Raw genomic sequence first — 14,906 nt, 5'->3', positions numbered from 1 at the left:
AGATCAGGAACGCTGACAGCAATTTCACCACATCAACCTTATCACAGGCACACAGAGTCTGGCCAGACAATCTCCCAAATCCTGGCCCAGGACACCAACAGGGAGCACGGTACCCATCACTCAGGCTCTGTGATGCTACTTGGAGGAGTTCTGGATATCAGGTGGGAGTCTGTCTTTGCCAGTGAGTTCAGCTTTGCTTCACCCAAGGCATGAGATAAGGTCAAAGGACACTTTTCCATTCAGCCCCCCCTAGCCTAGCTGCTGGTTATATGGGGCCCGGGCACAACTCTGGATCAAATCTCCCAACTATCCTCACAGGAAAAAATACAGGACGGCTGTCAGAGGATGGAAATCAAGTAGAAAATAACCATCATCTCTCGAAAAAGACATTTGTTTGTTAATGGAATCTCACTTTTTACCGATTCATCCAAGATCTGTCTTTACCTGTCCCATTTATGCTCTCACTCACACACTCCATGCGCCTTTGATTATTTAACCATAGCACTCCTGCCTCACTGCGCCAGGGACCCGGCTTTGATCCCTGGCTTGGGTCACTGCCTGTGCGGAGTCTGCACGTTCTCCCTGTATCTGCGTGGGTTTCCTCCGGGTGCTCCCATTCCCTCCCACAGTCCAAAGATGTGCAGGTTAGGTGGATTGGCCATGCTAAATTGCCCCTTAGTGTCAGGGGGATTAGCAGGATAAATACGTGGGGCTACAGGGATTGGGCTCAGGTGGGATTATTATTCTGCAGGCTCAATGGGCCAAATAGCTTCCTTCTGCACTGTAGGAATTCTATGATTCTATGATAACGATTCACAAAGCCTCTGATTTTTTTTATTCATTCGTGGGACACGCTTGCTGGCTAGCATTTATTGCCCATCCCTAGTTGCCTGAGGGCAGTTGAGAGTCAACCACGTTGCTGTGGCTCTGGAGTCACATGTAGGCCAGACCAGGTAAGGACGGCAGATTTCCTTCCCTAAAGGGAACCAGATGGGTTTTTCCCGACAATCGACAATGGTTTCATGGTCATCAGGAGATTCTTAATTCCAGATACTTTTTAATGAATTCAAATTACAACATCTGCCGTGGCAGAGTTCAAAATCAGGTCCCCAGAGCGTTGGCTGAGTTTCTGGATTAATAGTCTGGTGATTAAATCACTAGGCCATCACTTCCCCCCTAACATATCATATTTCTAATATCCATCACATTTCCCAATTTCTCCACATTCATTTTCTCTGATGACAGCTCTGTGAGGCATCTTGGGGTGTTTTTCCCTATCAAAGGCACCATGGAATTCGACTTGCCATTGTTATATTGCAAACTCAAGCACATATCTCCCGCCCTACACCACTGCCCAGATACTGCCACATGTGAAATTCAAACTCCACCCTTCATGATCACTGAGGACCTATGCACCAATGCGTTCAGTGCTGCTGAAGTGATATCCCATCACCACAGTCCCACTTTTTTTGAGACAGAGATGAGGAGCGGGATCTTCTGGGCGCGCTCACCCCAAAACTGGAAAATCCCACCCAAAAATCAACAGACCTTTGCATGGTCCAACCACCCTCGCCCCCGCCACCCCCGCCCTACCTCCTGCTACCATCACAGTACGATTCCCAAGGGGCAGGAAAATTCCCCCCAAGAATTCTCTTACCCCTCTTGGAGAGTTGTTAGTCTGTGGAATTCTCTCCCAGAGAAAGCAGGGGAGGCCACGTCACTGAATTCACTCCAGACTGAGTTGGACAGATTTTTGGCAGTCGGCATTATGGAGGACAGACAGGGAACCAACCATGATCTTATTGGATGACAGAGCAGGCAAGAGGGACTGAATGGCCTACTCCCATTCACAAGTCCTATTTTCCTCACCATTACTATCCGACAATTACATAAAACACAAAAAAAACTGCACTCTTTAAGAATTAGAAATGACACAGAAATTAGAAGCAGGAGTAGGCCATTTGGCCCTTCGAGCCTGATCATCAGATTCAATATCCTGATTCCCCCTTCCCCCCTATATCCCATGATCTTTTTAGCCCCAAGAGCTAGATCTAATTTTTTCTTGAAATCACGCAACGTTTTGGCCTCAACTTCTTTCTGTGATAGCGAATTCCACACATTCGCCACCCTCTGGGTGAAGACATTTCTCCTCACCTCAGTTCTAAAAGATTTACCCCTTATCCTCAAACTATGACCCCTAAGTTCTGGACTCCCCCACCACTGGGGACATTTTTCTGAATCTACCCTGTCTAACCCTGTTAGATCCCCTCTTCTAAACTCCAGTGAATCTAATCCTAACGACTAAGTCTGACTAACAGGGAACAGCAATTAAGAGAATTATTAGACTCTTTCTTTACATTCCCATTACTGATATGCATTTTCAAACTAATTCTGTACTTAATGAGCAATTTGACCTTGATAAAAGACAGAGAGGACTACAGAGGCATCTTTTTATTTATTTGTTTCACAAGGCCTGTTGCTTTCACAGTCAACATTTATTGTCCACCTCGGTGTAGCTGAGTAACACCTTGGCTATTTCAGAGATCAGTTAAGCATCAAGCAGATGCTATAGATCAGTGGGCACAGTAAGAAGTCTCACAGCACCAGGTTAAAGCCCAACGGGTTTATTTGGAATCACGAGCTTTTGGAGCGCTGCTCCTTCATCAGGTAATGAAGGATGATAGAGCAGTGTTCCAAAAGCTCATGTTTCCAACTAAACCCATTGGACTTTAACCTGGTGTTGTGAGACTTCTTACTGTGCCCACCCCAGTCAAACACCAGCTTCTCCAGACTATAGATCAGTAGTCAGAGGTAGGCCAAACCGGGTAAGGACAGCAGATTTCCTTCTTTAAAGGAACCTAATGGACATTTAATGACAATCCAGTCACTTTGTGGGTCACGATTACTAACACCAGCTTTTTTTTATTCTGTCAACTTGTTGGGATTTGAACTTGTAACTTAGATAAAATAACTCCGATGTAACAGTCAAGATACAAATAAGATGTTTTAACAAACAGTTAAATGGGTCAGTGAATTACCACATTGGTCTTTTTGTTTTAGAAATTCCTCCCACTTCAATTCCCTCGCCAACCTTAACCCTGGATTCTGGGATTCACTCGTATCGTAAACTATGATCCGCGTGGAGATCTGTTATGCACATTCACCAAGGCTAACTTTGAACTGGCTACTGGGAGATGTGTAGGAGCAGTGTTGTTGCACTTGTTCACCAGTTTTCCTGTGGGGAAATGGTTTGTCATCATTTGCGACAACTCCCAGACGCGTCAGCTGAGATTAGGTTCTCGCTGCGTTGGAGCATGCTATTATTTTTCTGTTAACCCCGCTTACCCAGGAAAAATAATAAAGCACGCTTTTCCTTAGCAGCAGATTACTTCTTTGCCTAGGAGGCAACAGTTGATCTTTTAGCTTTTTTCAATAATGAATGCTAACGGTCGTTAACTAATTACATTCACAAGTTGATGTTTTACATGGGAGCACGTACTGAAATTGCGAGGCCTTTAACATTTGAGCAGATATGTATGTAGTCCAACCACTATGACAGTAATGTTTAACCCATTAACTAGTCCAGTGATTTACTGCAAGTGGTTTTGGTCCTGTGGGTACTTTATGCTGGAGTGCTGTTTAAATGACATTCAAAGCTACATATAGGTTAATAGTATTCAGAGTGAATTTGTTCAATTTAGATACTTAAGTGGTGATAGAGTGCCACATTGCAGATGTGTGGTTGTCCTACCAGCAGTGGCAGTTTCCAGTGTGAGGCCTCTTCAAACATGCTTTCTTGGGTAGTTGTACCTCTGACGGACTGCAAATACAGAGGTTTCGACAAGAACTAAAGGAATTCAGGGAAGAAGGCTGAACAGATGCTGCAGTCCTCCTTTTCCAGGAAACCCTACTTAAATATCAAAGCTCCTCTTTGTGTGAAATGACTGAGAACTGATTCAAAAATGTGTTGGTCCAGTTGAACGGTTAGTCTTATTGATCGTGGCAGCTCACTTGCTACCTTCCCCATGGGTTAGAGCAGGTGAGTCAGTAACCTGCCATCAAAGCAGCAGGGCCAGATTGCCATCTTAACCCACAGCCTGTGCCTGGGTGAGAGGCCACTGTGAATCTCCGGCCTGGGCCTAGCTCCAGCAAGAGGAGCCGGGAGCCGGAGCCTGGAGAGGCCCAGACAGGCATCATTCCTTCACTTGGCTCCCCGAGAACACAGATGGAGCAGGAGCAGTTGTCCGCCTCTGACAGCGAGACCCTGGGGCTTGCCTGTCCTGGGCTTTCCACTTACGCCTGGCTCTCGCCATGATGGCTTCCAGATCACCCTATCCTCCTCCCCCCTGACTCAACCACTTAGCAGAATGCCAGGGACAGTCAGTTCACAGACGCCCACCTGCCTGGGGTCAATCTGTTCTCCCCACCAGGCTCAGATGGAAGGCTGACTGGACCAAGGAAGGTGACGCCAACTGAAAGTTCAAATCTCCCAGGCTCTCAGGTGCAGAGGTCTGGACACTTTCTGCCCAGGGTCCAAATCCAACTGATAAAGCCTGCACTTCTCAGTTAGAACTCACAGCACTCAGAGCAAAACCATTGCTGGCTTTGTGAGCCGAAGGTGTATGTATGAACCTTTGTTCGTTTTGTATGATACCAAACCAGCTATCTGACAGAAAAGATCCATCGTTTCTCACACAAATTCAACATCAAAGCCCTCACTCGCGGCTGGGATTCTCCAGTGCAGCTGAAAGTTTCATCCGGAATGCCAGATTCTCCATCCTCACGTGCAGCGGGGATGGACACGGATGAGATCAGAGAGCCCTGTCCCAATAAAAGGTACGGCAGATTACCACGTAAAGCTTCTAACTGCGTGGGCGAGCTGACTGGGTGTGATCTGAACCATTGGCTGAAAGGATCCCATTAAATTTTTTTCTTGCATGTCATCGATTTTACAGACTAATGATTCCAGGACTAGATGGGTTAGGTTACGAGGACAGAGTTACATCAACTAACCTTGTGTTACCTCAAATATCAAAGATTGACAGGATTGTGATTGAGGTCTTTCGGGTGAATGAAAGACTTGACAGGATTGGTAGAGAGAGAGAGAGAGAGATGCTACATCCTCTGGGGAGGGGTATCTGGAATAAAGAGGTGTAGGCCAAGGATTTTCCAGATCCCACTGCAGCGGGTTTTTGAGCAGCTCACTAGTGGGATCTTCCAGTCCCGCCGAAGGCAATGACTTGCCGGCTCCACCGCCGGGAACCCGACGCCTCCACTGGGAAGGGGCTACCTATCTCAGGGGGGCTGGGGGATGGGGAGGGGGACGGGTGAGTAAAATCCCAACCATTGTCTTAAAATTAGAACCAGGCTGATAATGGGTGATGATGGGGAGCAGTTCTTCACATGTCTGTAGTTAGATGGACCAGCCATGATAAACGTGTGGATTCACAGGGATAGGACAGCAGAGAGGACCTGAGTAAGGTACACTGTCAGAGAGTTGGTGCGGACTAGATGGTGTTAGAATGTAACCAGTGTTAACGTTGGATCTGTTATAATATGACCAATGGTAACAGGCTGTAAGGGTCAGCTGACCCAATAAACCATGTAACCAATGACAAAATGATATAATAATCAGCTGACTAGCTGACTCAGTATCAATAAGAACCTGTTGGGAATTGTGAGATTACTTGGAATGGCCCAGGGTGGGGCCTCAAGTTTGGAGGAATGAAGTTTCTTTATTAAACCTTTCCTTTGATTTATAAGTTGGAGTAAGTTTTGTTATATTTTTAGTGTCTACACTGGAAGAGTTCCTTCTGGATCAACAGATGGGCCAAACAGCCTCTTCTGCACTGTAGGAATTCTATGACAAAGAAGGAGTGGAAATCCAGAACTCACTCTCCAAAGAAACTGTTGGGGTTGTTGAGGGCATGGAGGTGAGATTGATGGAAAATGTCAAAAGTGAGATTAATAGAATGTTGTGAGGCAAGGGGTATTAATAGTTTCAAAACCAAGCTACAGACTAGTCTTGATCTGACTGAATGGAAAAACAGACACAACCATCTGAATTCCAAAATTCCTCCTTACAAATAAATTCATATTCAGAGGTGTATGTACCTAAGAAATTACATCAGGGAAATAACCTACCATAAGGCTGAACAAGCACACTGAAGTTAAACTGCAGAAAAATCCTTTCATTTTCAGTGTGTTCATTTAGCAACAAAGATATATGTTACTCTGAGCAGGTAAGTGGTTAAGAGTATTGAAGATTTGTTATGACATAAACCTGCGATGTGCAACTTGCATGGGAGAGATATTTCAAATCGGCACAACCAGCATCCCATGGACCCTTTGCCCCGTACCGAGTAACCTTATACTACTGGGCAGTAAAATAGATATTGTTTCTTATCATCGGGAACCTTTCAAAGTTTCAAAGAAATTGACTGCAAATTGAATTTTGGAGGGATGAATATAGAATGATTACGCTGCTCTCCTCCCAAATCTGTACTTAATCACCAGAACAAAATACATCTAATTAGCTTCCTGGACAAGCTTTTGAAAGGCAACAATAAGTTGCAGGCCATTTTTGATCTTTTTTTTATGTAAGGAGTATATTCTCACACGGAGTAAAGTATTATGCAAGGTCACCTTTCAGGAGAATAAATGAACTTTGTTTTTTGAAAACTCGCTCAAACATCTATAATGCAGGAGGTGTTTCATTCTCTTCTTAGAGTTCTCGGTCTCAATGTCCCTGACCAATCACTAAAGATTCACTGGCTGACAACATGCTAATAGTGAAAGAAAGTTTACTGTCTGGCAAAAATTGAAGGCTGTGTTAATGTAAATTTATTATTTTCTGTTTTGGGACAAATCTGAGCTGCACTTCAAAATCAGTTTAAAGTTTTTTTAAAGTTTATTTATTCATATCATAAGTAGCCTTCCATTATCACTGCAACTAAGTTACTGTGAAAATCCCCAGGACAGCATCATTGAGTCTTTCTTTGCCTCGGATATATTTTAATACTTTGAAAAAACATTATTGTACCGTACCCATGAAGGGGATGAGGAACAAATCAAAATAAAGCTCTTTTATCAAAAGGCCATGCTGGGTAAAAAAACTATTCCTACTGGTCATGTATTAAATACACACTTAATTTTTAATAGGACAATGATTAGAATTGGAATGCAGACAAATATTCCCTTTAAAGGAATACTATAATAACAGCCTACTTGTATTTTAAGTTTTTGTTAGTCATAAGTAAGGCTTAAATTAACACTGCAATGAAGTTACTGTGAAATTCCCCTAGTCGCCACACTCCACCACCTGTTCGGGTACACTGAGGGAGAATACAGCCAATGCACCTAATCAGCACATCTTTCAGACTGTGGAAGGAAACAGGAGCACTCAGAGGAAATCCACGCAGACACGGGGAGAACATACCTACTCCGCACAGACAGTGATCCAAGCCGGGAATCGAACCCAGGTCCCTGTGAGGCAGCAGTGCTAACCACTGTGCCACCATACTGCCCTGACCACTGTGCCACCGTGCCATGTATTTACTTGCATCACTGTGCAGTTTATGATGTCTCAGTGCCCAAATCCATTCCTTCCCCCCTCCCCCTCCCCACTATAAATGCATTAAGCAGCTGAGTGCAAACTGCTTTGACTTCCACCCATGTGAAATGTTAGGGCTCAGAGGAATAAATTTAAATTTTAAGCTAATGGAATGATGGTGCGTGCACATGTATGCTAGTAACCAATTTCCAGGACGTCCTCCCCCCACTGGAATTGAACCCAAATGCAGTCCGTTCGAAGTGAGGGGACCTTTGTAAACATCAGGATTTTGTTTTTAATGAACTGCTGTTTATTTTCAGGATGTCAATCCTGAAGGGGACAGGAGGTGCCACTTCTGGCCTATCATTTTGTTTTAATATATACTAACACAAAAGGCCTAATCAGCAGAGATCAACCATTGCAGGCAGATTTCTATCTGCTCAAAAATCCAGAAGTCTGTTTGAGGCCAACTCACAGAGAAAGAATATCGCGCCAGAGATGTGTTTTTTCTTGTGTGTTTGGCAGCCTCCACAGACCTGGGCAAGGGCTTCTTAACATCTGTTTTAGCCGGGGAGGTAGGGGTTTGAAAATGTTGACCCAGGTTCATACAGTCTTCCAATTGCCTTGGGGATAAACTGTATTTATGCTACATTGAAAGGGGATATAACAATAATGTTTTATACATACATATCAAATACTTTTACACAAGGCTTTTATTTGCTACTGATGTTGTTGCAGTTTCGAGAATCTTAACGTTGTATCTGATGGGATGTTTGATCACTAAATATAACATTCACTTTTTTATTTCACCAAGTGGTCAACAAATGCTGCCACACTTTTTTCCACAAAGGAAACGCCGCTAACTGTAAAACTAACAGGTGGCAAAGGTAGCACCGAACAGTTCAGACCACTGAGAGCAATGGAAAGTAAACTGCTGGCGTGCAATCTCAAACGCATATTCAGTGTGCGGAGGGTTAAAGTATTTATTGTTAGCTTGCACCATCGCGGGTTTTTAAAAGGGGGGATTTGTTTATTCAGAGCTCCATCGAAAGAATGGTACAGCACTCAGGGGACTGACAATGCCAGACACAAAACCCTGGTGCTTCAACATGTAAAAGGATGTTTTTTTATGTGCTACAAATCCCACTTGAAAATATAATTAGAAGGAGAAAATGGCAAACTATTGCATTAACTGTAATTGAACAAAAGACTAGCAAGGCATGTGGGAGGCTGCAGAGACCCAGGGGAGTTCCAGGATACATCAGATCCTTTAAGTGACATCTCTAGGGCACTCTCATTCCATTTATTTTGTCCCTTACTCCTCTTGTTGATTGGCAATACAACTTGTAATTAATAGGATAGCCGTGTATAATATGAGAAAATATGGAGAAACAGACTGGTCTCAGCAGAAAAGCTTTTATTAACCAGATTAAGTGTATGACTTCAGAAAAAAAAGGGTTGCCTAAAAGAACTGTGCACTGATTCACTGGTAACTGTCTCTGTCACACAACTGGGCTCACACAGTCACCATTCCTTAATGAGCTGCTCCCATTTATTTGTCTCTTCCTACTGCTCTCCCCTCCCCCGTCCTCCTTTTTTTTCTCTCTCTCACTCCAGTACTGGATGCAGGCTAATTCAATTCTTAATTGTTTGGTAAATTCAATTTTCCGCCTTCTATTCTTCACTAAGATTCTTAAACCCTTCCAACCACTGAGCTGCTCAGTTCAGCGTTTGTGAAACTGAGCATACCTTTTTTTCTCTCTCTCTCCCTCTCTCATCACTATTTTTTTTTCTCTCACTCTCCTCCAGCACTTAATACACCATGAAAAGATTTTCCTCGCTGGAAATTCGGATTCCGCTATGATCTGTGAGGCATTCCGATTCATTGCATTTCCATTGTGTTGGGTCTTAGATGCTGGGCAGTAGCAGCATTCCCCCCCCACCACCGCCACCACCTCCCTTTTCACACAGCTATCTCCACATTATACAGGCGACCATGCAAGAAAATGTTGGATTCCACTTCGGCTTATAGCAATTTCTGCTACAGTCACCCTCCAATGCGATTTCAACACACAAAATATGGACAAAATGCTGGTGTCTCTCTTAAATGTGGATGAAATGAGAGGGTGGTTTGAAATAGAACTCTCCCACAACAAATTGCTCAGTCAAATTAAAACTTCCATTGTGCAGTTTTTGTAATGGTGGGGCGGGGGGGGGGGGGAAGAGAAAAAACTAAACACAGCTTTTCACTCTGCCCTCAACAACTGCTGTAGCCAACGCAACTTTATTCATATAAGTCTGACACAATGAAATGCCACTGAATCAAGGGCATTAAAAAACATTTGTAACGTTTCAGCAAACTTTAGTCTCTCGAATAGAGAATCAAATGAGCCTCACACTGACAGCGGTGATAAATGGAAAGGGGAGATTTGTACTGGGACCCCACCAGCCTTCACCCTCAGTGAGATCACAGGGGGAGAGGGATAACAAACCAAACTGGCAAGCCCCTTGCATTTTCCTTCCCTTTTGCTCACGGGGCACACAGATAGTGATCTCCGTGCAAGAGTGGAGGAGTTTATGTTTGCAAAATCAAATTATATCCCTTTTTTTCTTCTTCTTCTTCAAGGAATCAAAACTCCTATCCAAAGTGACACAGGCCCGACCAGCATGCACTGACAAATTGCAACACCCTACACTTCTAAAAAAAGATGCACAAAGGAGTTTAACATTGGGAGGGGGGTGGGGAGCCAATTTTGCAGTATTAACAAGCAACAGATACCCCCAATGCATGTGCAAGAAAATGCATTAAATAAGTGGGGTACTGTATCGGCTACATGCAAATCTTTCTCAGTCTCGAAGCAATTCCTTTTATCCCCCCCCCCATTAAATGGAATGATTTTACACCCCCCCCCCCCCCCCCCCCCATTAAATGGAATGATTTTAGTATGGAAAGAAGTGAATGTTTTTGGACTGTGGCACCCGCCGTGGGTCCCTTTCTCTGCAGCCAATGTTATTTGAGGCTTAACTTTTTGCTTTAATATTACACAATCAACCTATGACTTAATATTAAATGCTCGTTTCCCACCACCCCCCCCCCCTCCCTCCCCGCACCCCTTTGCGATTTGCAGCATTGGCTGATGTGCCTTAATTTGCAGACACACTTAAGTTTCACCCCCCCAGTGAATATGCATGGAGGCGTTTCAGGAGCAGTTAGATACGGGAGAAAGGATTAGCAGAGGGGGAGCAGTTTAGTGTGGGGTATAGAACAGTTTCTGAGCTCGACATTCGGTTTGGGTTTCAGCAACGCCATGTGACCTCCCTTTCACATGGTTTTTATTTCTTGTGCTAACACCGACGGTTGTTGGATGGGGTTTTTTTTTCGCGTTGCTGCTGTTCCTGGAAGGTCCAGCGTTTAACATCGAAGGAAACAGCCTACATCTGACTACAAACTGGAAGGAAAATTATAGGATAGGGGCAGAAACAGGAAGAAAAATACAAATTATAGTCAAAAAAAGGTCAAATAAGCGGAAAGAAAATCACTTATAAAACCATCAGAGTAATCAGAAGCCTGGCATTAGAAGCCTAAATACGAATTAAAATAAAGTGCAATTAAATAAAGATTAAAATTACAATTTATCTAAGCAATTTTTTCACACAGAGGGTGGTGAGTGTCTGGAACAAGCTGCCAGAGGCACTCGTAAAGGCGGGTACAACTTTGTGTTTTAAAAAGCATTTAGACAGCTACATGGATAGGATGGCTACAGAGGCCAAATGTGGGCAATTGGGACTGGCTGACTGGTTAAAACAAAAAGGTGGCATGGACAAGTTGGGTTGAAGGGCCTGTTTCCATGCTGTTAACTACTATGACTCTTAAAATAAAATTAAATGTTTCGCTCTTTCTAATACCCACATTCAAATAATTTGAGACTGAAAATGATGCATTTTATTGCTAATAAAACGGTTAAAATTTTCAGCACTCGAGCATATTCTTGTCTTATTTATTCAATCAGTCAGTAATTGTCACTTTGTCCATTTCTCTTTTAATGGTGCAAGTTACCATCATGGCAACTGTTTGAAACTCAGCAGGCAAGGCAGTAAAATAACTCAGAGTGAGATTTTTACCCTTTGAATAAAAGCAGGAGATGTGCTTGTTTCGTAATATAATTTACAGCCCCCGTACAAAGTCCTGGGAAAGGTGATTTTGAAACCTGCACTTCCCAAGAATATGATTTTACGACTGTTAGCAAAGTAGTAACTAATCAAGATGTACCTCCAATAATGACCCTTTAACACTTAACAAACAGCTACCTAGCCGACTAGCCAATATACATGTCAGAATGGTTTGTTATTCCAGCTGTTTCAACGTACAATTCTATTGGAAAATGGCTAAAAATCGTAAAACCGTTGATTTACTGACAAGGTCTTGCATATTGATGATACCCTCTGCTATTATAGAACGCAGACAGAATTTTGGTGGGAGAAGGCATCTTTCAGCTCTGAAACTAGGCATCAAGAATTTCATGAAAGCAGCGAGTGACTAATCAGGAGGACCAGGCTGAAGGTGCAGGTGAAGTGGACACTGCTGCAACATAGAAGCTGTATATACGGGGACATGGCACAATGGTTGCCTCACAGCTCCAGGGACCGGGGTTCGATTCTGGCCTCAGATCACTGTCTGTGTGGCGTCTGCATGTTCTCCCCATGTCTGTGTGGGTTTCTTCCTGGTGCTCCGGGGTTTCCTCCCACAGTCCGAAAGATGTGTGGGTAAGGTATATTGGTGGTGCTAAATTGCCTCTTACTGTCCAAAGATGTGCAGGTTATGATTGGCCATGCTAATTTGCCTCTTAGTGTCAGGGGGATTAGTAGGGTTATACGTGGGGTTACAAGAAGAGGGCAAGAGTGGGATTTTTGTCAGTGCAAGCTCAATGAGTTGAATGGCCTTCTTCTGCATTGTAAAATTAAAGTTAAAGTTTGTTTATTTGTGCCACAAGTAGGCTTGCATTAACACTGCAATGAAGTTACTGTGAAAATCCATAGTCACCATACTCCGACACCTGTTCAGGTACACTGAGGGAGAATTTAGCATGGCCAATGCACCTAACCAGCACGTCTTTCAGACTGGGAGGAAACCCACACAGACATGGGGAGAACATGCAGACTTTGCATAGACAGTGACCCAAGCCAGGAACTGAGCCCATCGTTCGCCAGAAGCGAGATCCTCTGGTCCACCACTCTAAACGTGGTTTCCCATTTTATGCACTCCCTACCCATTCCCACCAGCTGGACTGGAAGATCCACTGCTGGGAGCAGATGGGCTGAAGGGCCTCGTTATGTGCTGTAAAGCTCTCTGACTCTGAGAATGAAGAATGGAGCTAGAAGTAAAAACAATGCAGTTATGCAAATCAACATGGACATTGCATGACTGGAGAAGGGGAAATACCACAGGAAGGGATGATCCTGAGTGAAATCTAAAGGCTAATATTCCTGCCGCATCCCCCCCTTCACAAACTAAGAAATTCTAAAGTGATTTACAGCCAATTAAGTACTTTTGAAGGGTAGATATTGCAATGCAGGAAGTGGAACAGCCAGTCTTGTACACAGCAAGATCCCATGAGCAGCACTGTGATAATGACTTGCTAATCTGTTCTTATGATTTTGGTTAATGGATAAATATTGACCAGCACACTTTAGGAAACTCCCCAGCTTTGCTTCCAAATAGTGCCCCACATTCAGTAACTGCTACCTGAGAGGGTAAATGAGGCCTCAGTTTAAGCACCTCACCTAAAAGATGCCACATCCAACTGTGCAGCACTCCCTCAGCGTTGTGTGGCAAGTGTCAACCTGGATTTATTGTACAAGACTTCGTAACGGCTTCTGAACCCTCAACCTTCAGAGAAATCACAGAAATCTTAGAATTCCAACAGTGCAGAAGAGGCCATTCGACCCGTCGAGTCTATATCGATTCTCTGACAGTGAATCTTATCCAGACCCTCTCCCCCATCCTATCCCCACAACCCCATGTATTTATCATGGCTATTCCATCTAACCTACACATCTTTGGACTTTGGGCCTTCAAAGATCTGAGGTGAGAATGTTACGCAGTGAGTTGCAGGCAACTCAGTGGCCACTGCTTTTGTGCAGAATAATGAATACACAGAGTTACGTAGGATTAGTCATGGCACAGCTAGCAGTAGTCTCACCCAGAGCCACAAGGTTCAAGTCCCCTTTCAGGACTGAGGGAGTGCAGCACTGTCACTGGGGCTGTCTTTTGATTGAAATGTTAAACTGAGGCTCCGTCTGCCTGTTTGGGTGGGTGGAGAAGATCCTATGGCTCTAGCTTGAAGAAGAGCCAGGGGAGATCTCCCCAGTTTTCTAATATTTATCCTTCAATCAATCACAAAAATGGAATATTTGATCATTCACACATTGTTGTTTGTGAGATCTTGCTGTGCACAAACCAAAAGAGAAAAAGCTGGAAAATCTCAGCAGGTCTGGCAGCATCTGTAAGGACAGAAAAGAGCTGACATCGAGTCCTTTGACAAAGCTTTGACAAAGGGTCACCTGGACTCGAAACGTCAGCTCTTTTCTCTCTTTACAGATGCTGCCAGACCTGCTGAGATTTTCCAGCATTTTCTCTTTTGGTTTCAGATTCCAGCATCCGCATTAATTTGCTTTTATTCTCGCTTCACAACGGTGAATCATAGAACCCCTACAGTACGGAAGGAGGTCTTTCAGCCTGTACTGACAAGTCCACGTTATCCCCTTAACCCTACATATTTACCCTGCAAATCCCTTCCCCCCCCCCCCCCCCCCCCCCGCCAAAACTAGGGTCAACTTAGCAGCTACACTTTAAAAGTATGTGATTGTCTGTAAAGTGCTTTTGAGATGGCCAGTGGTTGTGAACGGCGCTATTGTAATGCAAGTTTTTTTACAGGTGAAGACTCAGCACCACAGGAAGTATTTGGAGTGGTAAACCTGGATGGAATGTATTAGGAATGAAGATATTGGATAAGAGTTCAGTATTACATGTTAATCATTATGATTTGCATACTACCTTGTATTAACATGTTCAGATATACTCATGCCACACAAGTTTATGCTGGTGCATGCAATAACAATACATTAATTAATAATTAATTAGTGTTATTAAGTACAGAAAAAAGAACCCCAGCTGCTCTGTGCAAGGATTAGGAGAATCACTCACCTGAGCAGTAACGCACACTCTCATACTTATGTTATTGGCACCACAGGAAACACACTATTGCAGAGAGTGATGGGGAGGGGAAAGCAGAGTGAGAGGCCTTGAGCATTGACAGCACAGAACTGCCAAGGATAGGAGTTGATAATGGGGCCA

The 14,906-nt window shown here is 43.8% G+C and overlaps 1 protein-coding gene across 4 annotated transcripts in view; it reads right to left on the bottom strand.

Moving 5' to 3' along the window:
- The window catches only part of LOC145350738 (homeobox protein Meis1), a 227,484-nt gene that overhangs the window by 190,209 nt on the left and 22,369 nt on the right, over positions 1-14,906 (bottom strand). The window lies entirely within an intron of this gene.

Source organism: Carcharhinus amblyrhynchos, chromosome 12 (genome assembly GCF_965287045.1).
Source record: "Carcharhinus amblyrhynchos chromosome 12, sCarAmb.v2.hapA, whole genome shotgun sequence".
NCBI classification, from domain to species: Eukaryota; Metazoa; Chordata; class Chondrichthyes; order Carcharhiniformes; family Carcharhinidae; genus Carcharhinus; species Carcharhinus amblyrhynchos.
The sequence above is the reverse complement of the archived record's forward strand: the minus strand, read 5'-3'. Positions and strand labels throughout refer to the sequence as shown.